The sequence below is a fragment of the Ictidomys tridecemlineatus genome, chromosome 6, assembly GCF_052094955.1.
Source record: "Ictidomys tridecemlineatus isolate mIctTri1 chromosome 6, mIctTri1.hap1, whole genome shotgun sequence".
NCBI lineage: Eukaryota > Metazoa > Chordata > Mammalia > Rodentia > Sciuridae > Ictidomys > Ictidomys tridecemlineatus.
The window spans coordinates 66,995,013-67,010,270 of NC_135482.1; positions in this window are offsets into that span (position 1 = coordinate 66,995,013).

The following is a 15,258-nucleotide window of genomic DNA, read 5'->3' on the forward strand; positions in this document are numbered from 1 at the left end:
AACTCTATTTTGTTGGATCCTAATCCAACCATTTTCAGCCAAATAGCACTTTGATTTTACAGGAAATAAACTCAGCATCCCATAGAGTTGGGGGACTGTGGGTTGCTACTGTGATAAAAATTAACCATCTGCTGAATATCTAAGCAAGAATTGTTACTGCCCAGATTCTAAGACAGAGCTTCCCGTAGATTCAGATGATTTCAGAAGAATTTTTATGATGAGAATTAACTCTAAATGGCCCATCTGCTGACATTCTCTGTTCCAAATTAGAGCTGCCTTGGTCACACTAATCATATATACCTCTGAGAAAAGACCTTGGAAGTTGTCAACACCAAGTGGTGTGTGTTCTCAGTGCTTTGGTAGTTTGTGTTTTTATCCCGAGTTGCAATATGTCAGTACTTATAGATTAAAGGAAGTGAAGTGTCAAAATGATCATTAATGGATGACCTAATTTTACACTAAGATAATCTAAAAAAAATAAAGTAAGATGTTGGAATAAAGTGATTAAATACATTAAAACAAGCATGTAAAATGACGAGGAGGAAAATCATGCAGGCTTGGCCCCACCATGATGATAAGCTCAGCAGAAGGACATGGTCAGCCAGTGACCAGGGGTGGCCTGCCATAGAGGCTCCCTGACAGCTCTCTGGGATTTGGGGAGAATCTCTAAGCAGTTCAGTTCTTTCTTTTGATTACCCCTCCTCAGCCTACTTAAGGATACTCTGCAGACAGACTTCTTTGCTAGACAGTTTACCTACAAGTAAACCAGATTCTATCTCCCTGAATATCTTCAGTTTTTTTCTCTCTCCTTCTTTTTCTAAATTCTGGGTTTTTTTCCTTCAATGGTCTATTGATTATTCTTTCTCATGTGAGTAAATGTGCATGCATACTATATTATGCCATATCAATAATCACTTGGAAATTATAATTTAAGGAGGAGATCATGATGGAAAAACCAATTGGTAAAAAAAATTACTATTAACACAAGAAGTTCTCTTTTTTAAAAAATGTATCTGACTGTGGTTTTATTGCCACCTAACAAACTACTACCAAATTTACTGACTTCAAACAACTTTTTTGTTCTGAGTCTGAGGGTTGGTTGGTACTCAGCAGGAGGTGTTGTGCTGGGGGTCATACATACTGTTGTGGTGAAGTGGCAGAGGGGCAGGAATATTTGAGATTTTTACATCACATGTCTAAAACCTTGGTGAGTTCAGCGAGAAGGCTAGAACTTTCTCTCTCTCTCTCTCTCTCTCTCTCTCTCTCTCTCTCTCTCTCTCTCTCTCTCTCTTACTTTCTCTTTATAACTAACTTGGATTTCTTAACATGATGGAAAGGCCTTCAAATGCACACACTTGTCAATCCTCTGCATGCATCATGATTGCTACTTTATCATTGGCCAGTGTTGGCAGGGCCTATACAAAAGTAGGGATATGGAAGGCATAATTTTTGGAGGGGGACCACCAAATGGTTCTTTTTGCTCATCCTTCAATGGTATCATTCTATTCTGTAATTGCTAGTTTATTATCAGTCTTTAAGTGCCAGGGGTTAAATTGGATCTAAGTATCCTCAGGGACCTGCATAGTACCTGGTCAGCCCAGGAATACGCACTGGATGAATGAACAAAGTAATGGAATGTTGAGTAGCATACTCCAATCATTGCTGGTAGATATCTCTAATTCCTACACTGCCTTCTTTCTGAGCCAGGTGTAAGATGTCAACATATACAGAAAGAAGTGCCTTCAGCTAAGCTCTGTCTGCATTTGTCATAGCTTTATAAGTCTCTGCATCATATCTCAACTCACTGCTTTTAGGGGAATTTGAATCTTGCAAACTGGATGGTGCAGGGTGGTTTTTTCATTGCAATTTTGTATTCATATGAATTAAGAAAAGAAGAACATGAACCCCAGACTTCATGGACAAGCATGAGTTTGTACAAACATGAGGAAAGCATAAGGAAGGTGGTGGATCCCAGGATGAGGTAGGCTGGGAGGACCAACCTCACTGGAGCAGATGCAATGTGACCACCACAAGAAGGTGAAATTGTTTCTGACAAAATGTGATTATGGACTGGGGTTGTAGCTCAGTGGTAGAGCTCTTTCCTCCGTCGTGTGAAGCCCTGGGTTCAATTCTCAGCACCACAGAAAAAATATTAAGTAAATAAAAAAATAAAGATATTGTGTCCATCTACAACTAAAAAAATAAAAAAATAAATAAAAAGATGCGATTGTACTCCAAAGAAGCCCAGGGAGCCCACACCAGAAAATTCTCTTTAGGTATATTATTCAACTGTTTTGAAAGGGGGTTTAGTTGAAAAGATGTACAGCTTAGCTTTGAGTCTCAGCTTTGAAATGTTCTTATTTGCCTTTGTGATATGGGGTGTCAATTTCCTTCTCATGAGCTGTGAATCAAGATGGTTAGGCCAGGTCTGTAGCTTTCACTCTGTGCTTCTGGTGCCTGGGTCCCAGGGGATAACCAGGTGGGAAGATGGGGCTCCCAGACTCCAACCAGATCACCTCTGCTTTCATCTCCTGTGCGTGTATTTATGTGATCTGCATAAGACCTTGCTTGAACAAAGATTCTGCTACTAAAAAAAAAAATTATTAAAAACAATCCTTTTATCTCTGGAACTCTTCTCAAAATCCACTGGCTCCCTTGAATATTCAATTATGTAATTTCACTTTATCTTTCTTTCTGGGAAGAAAAAAAATATGTAAATAAATTGTGTTAGAAAAGCAATGCTTGGTTTTTGGTGTTGTTTTGTGCTTATTTTGACATCTATTAGCAGTGGTTAGCTGCGTGTCCAGAATGTCAATTACTTTCCAGCTTAACGATGGAAAAACTGGTTTGTAAACATCCTTTGAAAAACCCCAAGATAGTTGCTTTCCAAATTATCACCAATTTCAGAGCCTTTGGAGTCTGAAGATTAACTGTACCATTGGTTTAATAGTCTCACCTAGTCTTCATCTCAACAGCTTGGTTTCCCAGGCTTATTAAATCAAAGACTTTTGATGTCTGAAGGACAGTCTTTTGAAGTTTATCTTCCATGCTGATTGTCAGAATTCCCTGGCGGTTGTATGAACTTGCTTTCATTCATTCACTCAGCATTGACCCTATCTCAAGAATGGAATCCTAATTAGAATTAGTTATACTACATGTATGTATAATATGTCAAAATACACTCTATTGTCATATATATCTAAAAAGAACAAATAAAATTTTTTTCTTAAAAACATTGAGCTGGCACTTGCTACATACCCAGTGCTGTTCTAGGCACGGAGGGCTAGGACTGTGAATAGGACAGAGTCTCTGCCCTCGTGGAGTTTACAATCCACATGGCTGTGCAGGAGGGGAGACAGTGCACAGTTAGTAAATCAGATACTTTCAGACAATGGTTGGTGTTGTAAAAAGAAAGAACAGAGAAATAAAGGAAAGGGGGTGACTATGTAGTTGCAGAGTCATCCACTGGTGGTATTCTAGCAGAAAAATGAGAACCAATTGACCGTTCCAAGACCCAGGGCCCTGAAGGAGTACCCACTGAGGAGAGTCCCCACTGGGCCCGGAAGGAGTCTCAGTCCTGGAAAGGGGGAGCAGCAACTGGGAAGCCTGGAGAGGGGATGGGGCTTTACATTTTTGAGGTGCAGAAAGAAAGCCAGAATGCCTGAGGGAAAGAGCAGAGGGTAGGAGACAAAGTTGGAATGAGGCCAGATCACTCAAGGCCTGGGAAGGAGTCTGGATTTTATTCCAAACAAAATGAGAAAGCGACTGGTTTGAAGCTGGTGTGGAATGATCTGAAGATCATTTTTAGAAGGTCACGTGGTTGACTGAGGTTGGCTCTATGCCATTGCCCTGCTTTATCTTCTTAATAGTACTCTGGAATGAACTTGCCCGCATGGGTATTTACTTGCTTGTGGTCTGTCCCCTCCACCCCACTCCAACAGAATGCAAAATCCTACAGTGACAATTTTGTCTATTTTGTTCAGTGTGGTCCACGCTGGATGGTGTCTAAGATAGTACCTGGCACATTGTGGGCATTAAAAATCCTTTGTGGGATGAATGAGTGAATGTGCTTGTTCATTTACATAACTGAGCCTTGAGAGGGGCATCTGTGGTACATGAGAGGGTGACAAAGTAGGAAATAGGAGGACATTTGGTAACTCTTTTCTAGCCACATCTGAGGCCACAGGGATATTATGATTCCCTGTGCTGTCCTCTGGCAGCCTCGCATTAGATACAGGTGCAGCGTAATGACAGTAAACACTAAGTTTGTCCCTGGAGCGTGGGAATATATGTATATCTCACCTTGAGGATGGCAAAGGATGGGGAAAGCAGACATTTGAAGTTGGGCAGGCCTGGGGCTAATTCTTCTTCTTGCCTGTGCCAGATGGATGCTTTTGAGTAAGTTATTTTAAGACCATCATCCCAACCTCAAAAGTTGCTTGTGAGTGTTTTCTGTGAGGAAGTTACCCTCGTCTGTGTTTCCCTTCCAATGTGAGAAGCAGCAGTCCTGCCCTTGTGACAGGGAAAGGTTTTATGCCTTTAGATTAAGGCAGGCAGCTTTGATGGTGCAGTTGTGTTTGGCACCAGTTAAATTCCCAGCTTCATCCCACCTGCACCTTGAGCCACTGCTCAACATCAACAAGAGTATCCTAGGAAGGGCAACCCACAGGACTTGTGGGTTCTGATTCCTAAGAGTCCAAAACCAGGGATCGTCATAATAACAAATATACCACGTGCTTACTATGTACCAGGCACTGTTCTAAGCATTACTCATATCAATTAACTCAATTATGGACCGTGAAAACCTACTTTCTGGGTGAAATAATTGAATAACAAAGGTTAAATAACTCACCCTATGGCCCATGGGGGGTAAGTGGAATTTTAACCCTTGGAGCTTGGTTCCAGAGCCTAAGCTCTTAGCTACCTACCCTGAAAAATAGGAAGGGGAAAAAATCAGCATCCATACTGGTGGTCTTGAAGGGTGCCCTAGCATTCCTTGCATCTGGGTCCTTTGGCCTGCTATCCCTCAGCCTTGTAGCTACAGAGGCCAATCTGAACACATTGCATTTACATTCTTTTTCTAGGTTTTTTTTTTTTTTTTAAGATGCTGGGAATCAAACCCAGGACCTCACACATGCCAAGCAAGCACTCTATCACTGAACTACACTCCTAGCTCCCTTACATTCTTCTTCTAGATAAGCGAAAAGCATGAGTTTGGATGACTGGTCTCTCCCTTTCCTCCTCCTCTATATGAGAACAGGGCCATTTTCCTCCTCAGAACACCTGTGCTGCCATCACGCACCAGCTTTTACCCAAGTGCTGTCTCATTTTGCCCCTAGTATGAGGTATGTTCATGCCGCGGACACAATGTCTGACACATAGTAGGTGCTTGATGCATGGTCAATAAGTAGAAAAAAAAGAGATAATTTCAGACAATGATCGAAACCATTATAGAAACTGAGCTCCTGCCTTCTGCAAGTCCGGGAGCTGTGCCAGGTAAAGGAGTTGATGTTCTGCTATTGGCAGAAACAGAAGCACTTTAAAGTGCAACGGCAAATTTAAACATTCAAGCATGAGGAATATTTTTATTACTGCACCTTGCCAAATGAAATTGAAGCAGATTTTGATATAAAAATTGACAGGAAGCAAAAGTGGAATGGGTAAAAATAGAAATTACCAAGCTTTGAAAGGAAGTACACAAGATGAAAATGGAATTAGATCTACCTTGACTGGAGGAGACTATATAAAAAAAGAAAAAGTTGACAGTAAATTAACATGCAGCACATCTACAATCTGTCTTCAGAGGATAATAAAATATATTATTATTATCTCAGTGCAGAATTTTGGGTGAGTTTTTTTTTTAATTTTGATTGGCTCCTGAAACGAGAGGTTTTGTTTTGCAGAGAACTCTGGTGAGGGCGCATGTGCTCATGGAGGAGCCTGTGTTACGCTTCTCTAAATTCTCCTGGATGCAACTATTTGCTTGGATGGAATTTTCTGTGAAGTTGAGTTTGTGGGATTACCTAAGGGGTTGGGGTGTTTGTGTGATGCTTGGGGGGTGGGGGATGGAACATACTAGAATTGAAACCCTTAAACATCTGATAGGGTAGGGCTGGGGTTGTAGCTCAGAGGTAGAGCGCTTGCCTAGCACATGTGAGGCACTGGGTTTGGTCCTCAGCCCCACATAAAAATAAAAACAAATAAAATAAAGGTATTGTGTCCATCTACAACTAAGAAAATATTTTTTTAAAGTTTATTTTTTTAAAAAAAGTGTCTGATAGGGCAAAACCAGAATCCAATCAGGAGACACCAGATCTGCCATCTACACATTCACATATTTGAAAACATTTCAACAACCGATTGGCTTTTTGCATCAAATGTAACAAATGCATGTGCTACAATGCCCTGAAGGCCACTTATTTTTCTGTTGTTTAAACCAAGGATGGTTTTTCCTCCTTTTTCCCCCTGAGAAATGAATTCATTGTTATGACCCTTTCTATTCTTTCAGCTACCATTTATTTTTTTATCCTATGGCTTCTTAGTTCTTATGCTGCAAGAATTTAATTCAACTCGTTATTGACTAATTCCATTCCCACTTAGAAGAGAATTTGCACTGAAAAAATAAATACTGAAAAGAAATATAAAAAAGTTCATGCAAAGACTTGTCCAGGAAGGTCCACAGAGAAGCATTATTCAGAACTAGAAACAATCCAAATGTCCATCGGCAGGGGAATGAATAAATAGAACACGGCACATCTTCAATAAAAGGAAATGAACTTGGGATGCATGCCACCCATGGATAAGCATAAAGAAGTCTGTTATGTGGCAGAAGCCAGGGGCAAGAGACCACATATTGTATGAATCTATGTATGTGAAATGTCCAGAAAAGTAAATCTACAGAGATAGAAAGTAGGTTAGCTGTTGCCTGGGGCAGAAGATAGGAATGGACATGAAGATTTTTTTTGTGGGGGAGTGAAGGAAATGCTCTAACACTGGAATGTGGTGATAGTACACAGGTCTAAATATGCCAGAAAAATCATTGCATGTAAATAAGTACTTCAATAAAACTCTGAAGGAAAAGAAAAAAAGAGAGAGAAGAAATCTGAAGGGAGTATAGATGACAATAGAAGAGCATTTGAAAGGCCAGTTCTTGCCAGGCAGGGTCAAAAGGAGGGTTGGAGCCTGAAATCCAGCATTCACATAGATGCCAGGAAGCTGAGAGCTGGCCAGGAGCTGAGAGCTCCCCAGCCAGCTTCCATGAACAGTGAGGAGCAAGGTTAGGTTCCCAGAGAGTGGCAGGTTCTGGTCCAGAAGCTGGAAAGCCCTGGGGACGGATGTCTTGGCCTAACCCACAAAGCAATCAGGCGGACAGGCTGAGAGTTCAGGCCGTGGATCCTAAGGTGTCTTGCTTTGGACTGAACTCAGGAGGGTTTTGCAGCCTTGGGGATGGCTACTGTTGAGAACAAAGCTCAGCCCTGGCTTCGTGTTCCATTAAGTAGGAGACCAGGCTTACAGCTAAAGAAAAGCCACCAAGGCAGAATCCCTACTGTAAGAATTGGAACATCAGGACACAGCTGGACTCTGTGAGGGCATCAGAACAGGTGTTCAAAATCAGGGTGTCGAAGATCCTCACCAGCCCTGGTGAAGGGGTATGAACAGGCACCAAAAGATGGCAGGTGCCAGTGATCCCAACTGGGATGCAAGTGACTAGAGTCAGTGACCATACTAGGCCTTGGCTGAGGCTGCAAGCATTTAATGTCCCTGGGTCAGCTCCGACCTGACTAGGAGTTCTAAATGCCTGCCTCCCCTATCCCTATATGTAAAAAACTTCAAATTATCAACAATACTAAGCCTTATAATGAGTGTGCAAAAGACTAACAAAATTCTGATTTTTTTCCACAATGACATTGGTGCTTTTTAAAAATATACCAGCCAAGTTTTCAACTTTCCCCTTAACCCACATTCTTCACCCCCTTTCCTGCTATAGGTCATCACCTTCTAATATTACCATATAATATGCTATACAGTGTGTTCACAGGTTTATTCCATGTCTGTCTCCCATTATTAAAATCTAATGGCACAAATTTATTGCTGTGTCCCCAGCAACTAGAACAATGCCTGACCAAGGAGAGCTCCATAAATATTTATTGAATGAATAAATCAGACATGAAATTCTCTCCCTGCTTCTTTTCTTTCAGTTTTGTAGATACTCTGAACACACAAGTTTCAGCTGCTGGGTGGGGAATCCAGTACCACCTCAGCTCACAGTTCTAGGCACATGGAAGCCAGGAGCAGACCTCGTGGCTCCTGGCTTGGGAGGCTGAGGGGTGCTACAGAAGTGAGGGCCAGGCTGGGCCTGAAAGAAAAGTACTGTGATGATGGTGATCTATTTAGGTTAGGCACTAGTCTGGCCTTTGTAAATTATACCCCGTGAACAATTGCTTAGCATGCCTGCTGGCTTCTAGGTCAGAGAATTTTCATCTTGTTACTGGCAGCCCAGCCAGCCTTTGAGACTCAGTGGGTGGGTGTCCACCTCTAGCAAACCAGCCTCGCTAGAGATGCCCACAAGAACTGCATATAGGGAATCTCTAGTTAGGATGTCTCTGGGTTCCATTCTTTCCATTTTACTTTTTTTAAAATTGTTCTTTGTAGATATAGATGACAGTAGAGTGTATTTTGACATATTATACACACATGGAGTTGGTTGGACATGATGTGGAGTTACACTGGTTGTATATTCATACATGAACATAGAAAAGTTCTGCCCAATTCATTCTGCTCTTTCCTATTCCCATTCCCCGTCCCTTCCCTTCAATCCCCTAACCCTCTTCCCTCCACACTATTTGTGTTAGCATCCACATATCAGAGAGCCATTCTTTCCATTTTAAACAACAAAAGAAAGAGGGTGGGGGAATATGTATGGTGAGATGCAGTTACTTTGTTTTTTTCCCCACACTTTTTAATTGGTGCATTATAGTTGTATATAATGGTGGAATTTGTTGTTACTTTCTTTTTTTTTAAAGAAAGAAGAAAAGTCTGTTTCAGTGGAAGTCCCAGGACAATTCTGAAAGACTGGGCTGAGTACTGGCTTCTGTTCCCCGCATCATGTCTTCTACCCCAGTTTCTTCTCAAATTTTTGTAAATTCCTCACATTTCAAATGTTTTCCTAACTTCCCAACATTTAGCAGTGATTTGATTCCTATTTTTCTTTTAGTCAAATTAAAAGTTGGAGTGATTTTGTACCACAAGAGAAAAGATTCATTTGTGTTGAAAGAGGATGCATCCTGCATCTCTGTGGACACCAAAAATTAAATACATATTTTCAAAATGCAGAATAACTATGATGCTCCTAAGTGTGTGTAAACACTCTCAGCCCAGAAATAACTACTTACTCTTTTCCAAATTTTAATTATGTGAGAGTTTCTTTCTTTCCTTTTTTTAAATTTATAGTTCTAGGCATTGAACCCAGGTCCTGCACATACTAGCCAGTAGTTCTTCCACTGAGCTACATCACCAGTCCTTTAACTTTGAGATAGGGAACTTGTGATCTTCCTGCCTCAGCTTCAGGAGTAGCTGGAATTACAGGCATGCACCATGACTGGATGTTTATGGAAATTTTTTTAATTGAAAAATAACATGCATTCAAAATTGAGTACAAATCCTAAGTGTGCAGCCTAATCAATTTTCATGAAGTGACCATATTTGTGTCACAGTATTTGGATCAAGAAACAATATGACCAGCTCACTAGAATCCCCCTTAAAACTCCCTCTGGTTGCTTCCCACCCTCACTCCATTACTTCCGGGGTTGTAGCAGCTTGGTCTGTTTTTGAACTTTAAAATAGTTCAGTCAGACAAGATGAACTCTTTTGTGTCCAGATTCTTTTGCTCAACAATATGCAGTTTTGAACCACATAATGGATCAGTCACTGATGGACCATGTGTAGATGGATGCACTGTAGAGCCCAGGTGTGCAGTGGACTATACCATCCAGCTGTGTAACTACATCCTGTGATGTTCCACAATGACAAAGGCATCTACAGACATGCTTCTCAGAAGTATCCCTGTAGATTCCGAAGGCTACTAGACCTGGGGTTCAGACAGGAATGCCTCAGGCCCAGCAGCAGGGCCTCCAGGGAGTTAAAAAAGATGCCCAGATCTCTATTATTCCTGTAGTAGATACTCCAACCTGCTCCACTTCCCCAGCGCCCTTTTGATTACATTTGGAAGCCCAGTTGGTGGGACTCATTGAAGGAGTACAATGCAGAAAGACAAAGGGTGGAATCAAGGATGAACTTCAGGTCTTAGATGCTGGGCTGCTGCTATTTACTGGGAAGACTGGGGAGAAACCAGCATTTGCGGGGTGTTAATCAGATGGTTTGTTTTGCACATATTAAGTTGGAAATGCTTCTTAAACCAAATCCAAGTGGGACTAGAGCTCTGGGCAGTGGTCAAAGCCTAAGATAGCAATTCAGGCACCATCAGAATGTCTCTAGTCTTGTAGGGACGTGAAATGTCATTAAGGAGCATCAACTCAGCCGCTAAGTCCAAGTCCTCCCCATTTTCTCCTACCTCTTCAGTTCTTCTCCTTCCCTTTAGTTGGTATCACAAAAGCTCGAATAATTGGAAAGAGAGAATCTTACTGAGAAAAGGGGGAAGGTGGGAAAGGTACGGTGGTGAGACTGGCTGCTGGGAAATTCTCTTTGGATACAAAAGGAAAAACAAAGACTTAGTATACAAACCAGTTAGTACCAGTGCACCTAGTAATGCTTTTGCTTATCACATTTCCATTGTGTTTATTCATAATGTGTTGTCCTTGGAATTTTCTTGAAAGCAAGAAATTCCTTTTTGAGTTTCTAGAAAATGTGTAAACCAGATAGTTTAACAAAATATATTCGTTGTATAAATTTCCTTTTCACCCAAAGAATTTAATCACTTATCTCTCTCTCTCTCTCTCTCTCTCTCTCTCTCTCTATATATATATATATATATATATATATATATATATATATATATTCCAATACTTAGCAATTTGCTGATTGTAAGGTAAATGCTTACTGAACTACTGGTGTGTGTGTGTGTGTGTGTGTGTGTGTGTGTGTGAGAAAGAGAGAGAGAAAGGGAGAATATTCTCCTATATTGGGAAAACAATGGTGTTTGGAGTGGAAAAAAAGACTCATTTCAGATGAAACCTGCTTTTCATTGCTTAAGTGTTGGCCACATCTCTGGTGAGCACTTGTTTTTCCAACCAAGGATAGGATGCTGGAATGAGGCCCTGGCAATCCCTGGTGACTAAACTAAAGGACACACATGTGCCTCCCCCTCAGATATTTTTGGCAATTAATGCACTTATATTCAATCTCCAACAGATGCAGCACTTGGGGGAAAATAACTCTTCTTTCATGCCTCGATTCTGCATCTTCTCATAATTAAACCATAAACAAAATAAAAGATGAAATGAAATATACATCATTGCCTTAAGAAGAAACAGAAATGCAAATGAAACGGCTCATCCGCAGACCGACAGCCTCCCCAGGAGTCTACAGCTTGGACTTGGACACCCTCCAGCATGTCTGTTCGCTCATTTCCTCACCCTCCTCCCACCTCTTTCAATCTCTTTGCTTTGCCCCAACTTGAGTCCCTTCGTTCTCTCTCATCTCCGCCTGGATGGCTCTTTCTCTTTCCTTTACACTTTTATTTTCACATTTCCTGAGGACAGTGCTGTGAAGTAAGACCACATTATAAAAAGAAATGATTAATTTAGCCAGCACAAGATCAGATTGACAAGTTGAGGGGCCCTAAGCAAGTCGATTCCTGATCATCAAGATGAGAACAGGGTAGCTGCCTTTCCTTCAGGACACACACACACACACACACACACACACACACACACACACACACTTGTAAACTTTAGACTCTCAGATTGAACTAGGACAAGCTTTACTCATAGATGGGGACTAAGTGCCCCAAACCCTAAACTAAATCTCCTACTTCTTCTGCCTCTGTGACTAAAATTTCTACTTGAGAATAATGTTAGGAATGCCTTACACTTGATTGGTGTTGCTGATTCCACTATTACAACTTTGTATTAAACTATACATTTGCATACTTTGGCTCATGGCTGTGAAGTGTCCTTGTGTGCCATGCTCTGAGCTAAAGCCCTTGACAGAGCTGGGGCCTCTTATACGTGGTATAGCTGGGGTTACTGCCTGGATCCTCCTTGTATTCCAATCCAGCCAAGGCCTTTGAAGGCTCCTGTCAATCACGGGGACATGATTGCCAGGTTGGTCCTCCATGAGCCTTGGCTTATTCATCACCAGCTTTACCAGAGAACAGATCCTGAGAACAGGGGTGGGAGGGGGCGGCAGTAAAAGGACAAATGAGAGACCAGATGGGAGGAAAATAAAAGCAGGTTCTTCAGGGAAGACCAAGTCCACAGCCTGGGTGGTCACAACAGCTTTGCCAGAAGCTGGCCTGTGACACACAATCATCCTTACAAACAAGGTAACACTGTCAGAGCTCCTCACCAGACCTCAGGAAACCCATGTCCTTGAATGGTGTCTGGCTTTAGCTCTCAAGTCTAGTCAGAATTAGACCTTGCTGTTACGGCTGACCTCTGGGCCCTCCGAGCCCTGCTGGGGAGCACCTACTGCCAGTGTGTGGGTATGTGAGGAAAAGGAAGTGGGATCCCTGAGGTCGCAACACGCTGACCAGGCCTACAACAGGGGTTATTGACTCAGTGCTGGCCTGATCCTGCGAGGCCTGAAGTTGCTTTTCTGTCAAAAACCTCCAAAATGGGAGTTCATAATCTGCTTGAATCAAATGTATGAAATATGATATGTCAAGAGCTTTGTAATGTTTTGAACAACTAATAATAAAAAAAAGAATCTAACCTAACTTTCCTAGGTACATGTATGAATATACCACAGTGAATCCCACCGTATTTTTATCAGAATGAACTCTACTGCCATGTATAACTAAAAAGAATCAATTACAAAAAAAAAAAAAAAAAAAACTCCATATATCCTATGTGTGAAGAACTGGCTTAGGAAAAGGTGGTATAATATTGATTTAAAAAATTACTGTCACAATAATGTGAATGTACTTAATGACACTGTGGAAATGTACATTAAAAGATGATTAAGATGTTAAAAAAAAAGAAAAAGAAACCTCCAGAATCCCCTCTTCACCCTACTCATTCCCTCAAGGATCCAGGGCCCACGATTTCAGATGCTCTCCCTTGTCCCATCTGCTTGTAGGATTTTCAGACTGAAGAACAGAGAATACCTTTGAGTTTTGCTCTGCCCAAAGGTTTCTTTCCTTTTTCCTTGTTTCCCTCCTTCCCTTTCTCCCTTCCCTCTTTCCTTCCGTTCTTTGTCTTCTTTCTCCCTTGTCTCTCCCTCTGACCTTCTCACTCTCTTTCCTGTGTTATAAACAATTAATTGGGGGCTGGGGTTGTGGCTCAGTGGTAGAGCACTTGCTTAGTATATGTGAGGCATTGGGTTCGATCCTTAGAACCACATTTAAAAAAAAAAAAAAAGGATATTGTGTCCATCTATAAAAAGTATGGTAATAATTGGGAGACCACAAGGATGAGCTGGCTCTGGATCTTAGGCTCCTCCTACATAGCACACTGAAACCCAACACAGTGTACAGTCAAAGGAAACTTAGGCTTAAGCAATCAGAAACCACCCAACTGTTCTTGAATTAGGGATTTTCCACTTTAATCAAACAAGTAAATTTTCTTTGCCCTGCTTCTAAAAAACCTTATCAAAGTTTCTCTTACCCCTTCTGTAGAATGACGAACCACTGTGGCCGGGTGCTGCTCACTTCATAAATCATTGCATGCTCAAATAAACACATCAAAGTTTTCTTATGCCCAAGTTTATCTTTTAAAACGTGTGTCTTCTTTTATTATAGGCTCTATCTCATGTGTGCGGCGTATGCAAGAATTCTTGCAAAGGATGTTTCTCTCATACTGATCACCACTTTGGTATGAATTTTTATGATGTGATAAAAATTTGAACTCTCAAAAGGGATTTCCCACATTACTGTATGTCTAAAGACTTCTCTTTTGTGTGTGTGTGTGTGTGTGTGTGTATTTTTGGTGTCTGCTGGGATTTATGTACTAGGGCATGGCTTTCTGTCCCAGATCATCTGTAGATTTGCCATGTAACCCAAGGCTTTCCCACACTGCTGGCTCATTTGTGATTCTTGCCCTGTGGGTACCAGGGCTGCCTCCCTCTTCATAGAAGCCAGCCTTCTCCACTGCCCACTCTTTTGCTCAGTAAGATATGCTTTGTAACTGACCATTTTTTCCCCCATTCATAAGTTTAAATGGTTTCTCTGTGGTAAGAATTTTCTAATGTCCAATTAGGTGAGGGGTCTGCCTAAAGGCTTTCCCAGAGAGATCACATTTAAATAGTTCCTGCCAAGCTGATAATTTTTGATGTTGAACAAAGATAAAATCCTTATAAAAGCTTTCCCATGCTCATGACATAATTAGGTGTACATTTTCATATGCTTTTTATGACGAGTTTTTTTTTTCAGCATGAATTTCCACACTCATTACACATATAAGATTACTTCGTTTTCTCAAATTCTGACATTTTCTAATAGATAGGGACACACATTACAAATTATGATTATACTCAGCCTTAAAAAAGAATGAAATCATGGTATTTGCTGGTAAATGGATGGAAATGGAGAGCTTCATGCTGGGTGAAATAAGCCAGACTCAGAAAGTCAGGGTCAAAAGATTTCTCCCATATGTGGATGCTAGAACAAAATAGGGGTGGTGGTTGAGAGGGAGTCCATGAAAATAGAAAGGAGATCAGTGGAGTAGAGGAAAGGAGTAGAGGGAAAGGGAAAAGAGATGGGAAAGGGGAGGGACCATGGAATGAAATCATACTATTTACATATATGAATATACTATAGTGAATTTTACATATATATAACAAATTTAAAATCAATAGATAAATAGAAGGGAGACCAGTAGAGTAGAAGGGGAACAGAGAATAGGAAGAAGAAAAGAGAAGGAGAAACACTGGGAAGTGAAATAGAGCAAATTATATTCCATGAATATATGATTATGTCAAAATGAACCCTATTATTATGTAGAATTAGAATACATTAATAACAACATTTGATAAAAATTCTTATAGGGTCTTCCTTTCAGAATGTTGACATTTTTTTCCTCCAGTGTTTTGTCTCAATATGTTCTGGTGGGGACTTTTCTTGGTTGACCTCTGCTGTGCAGG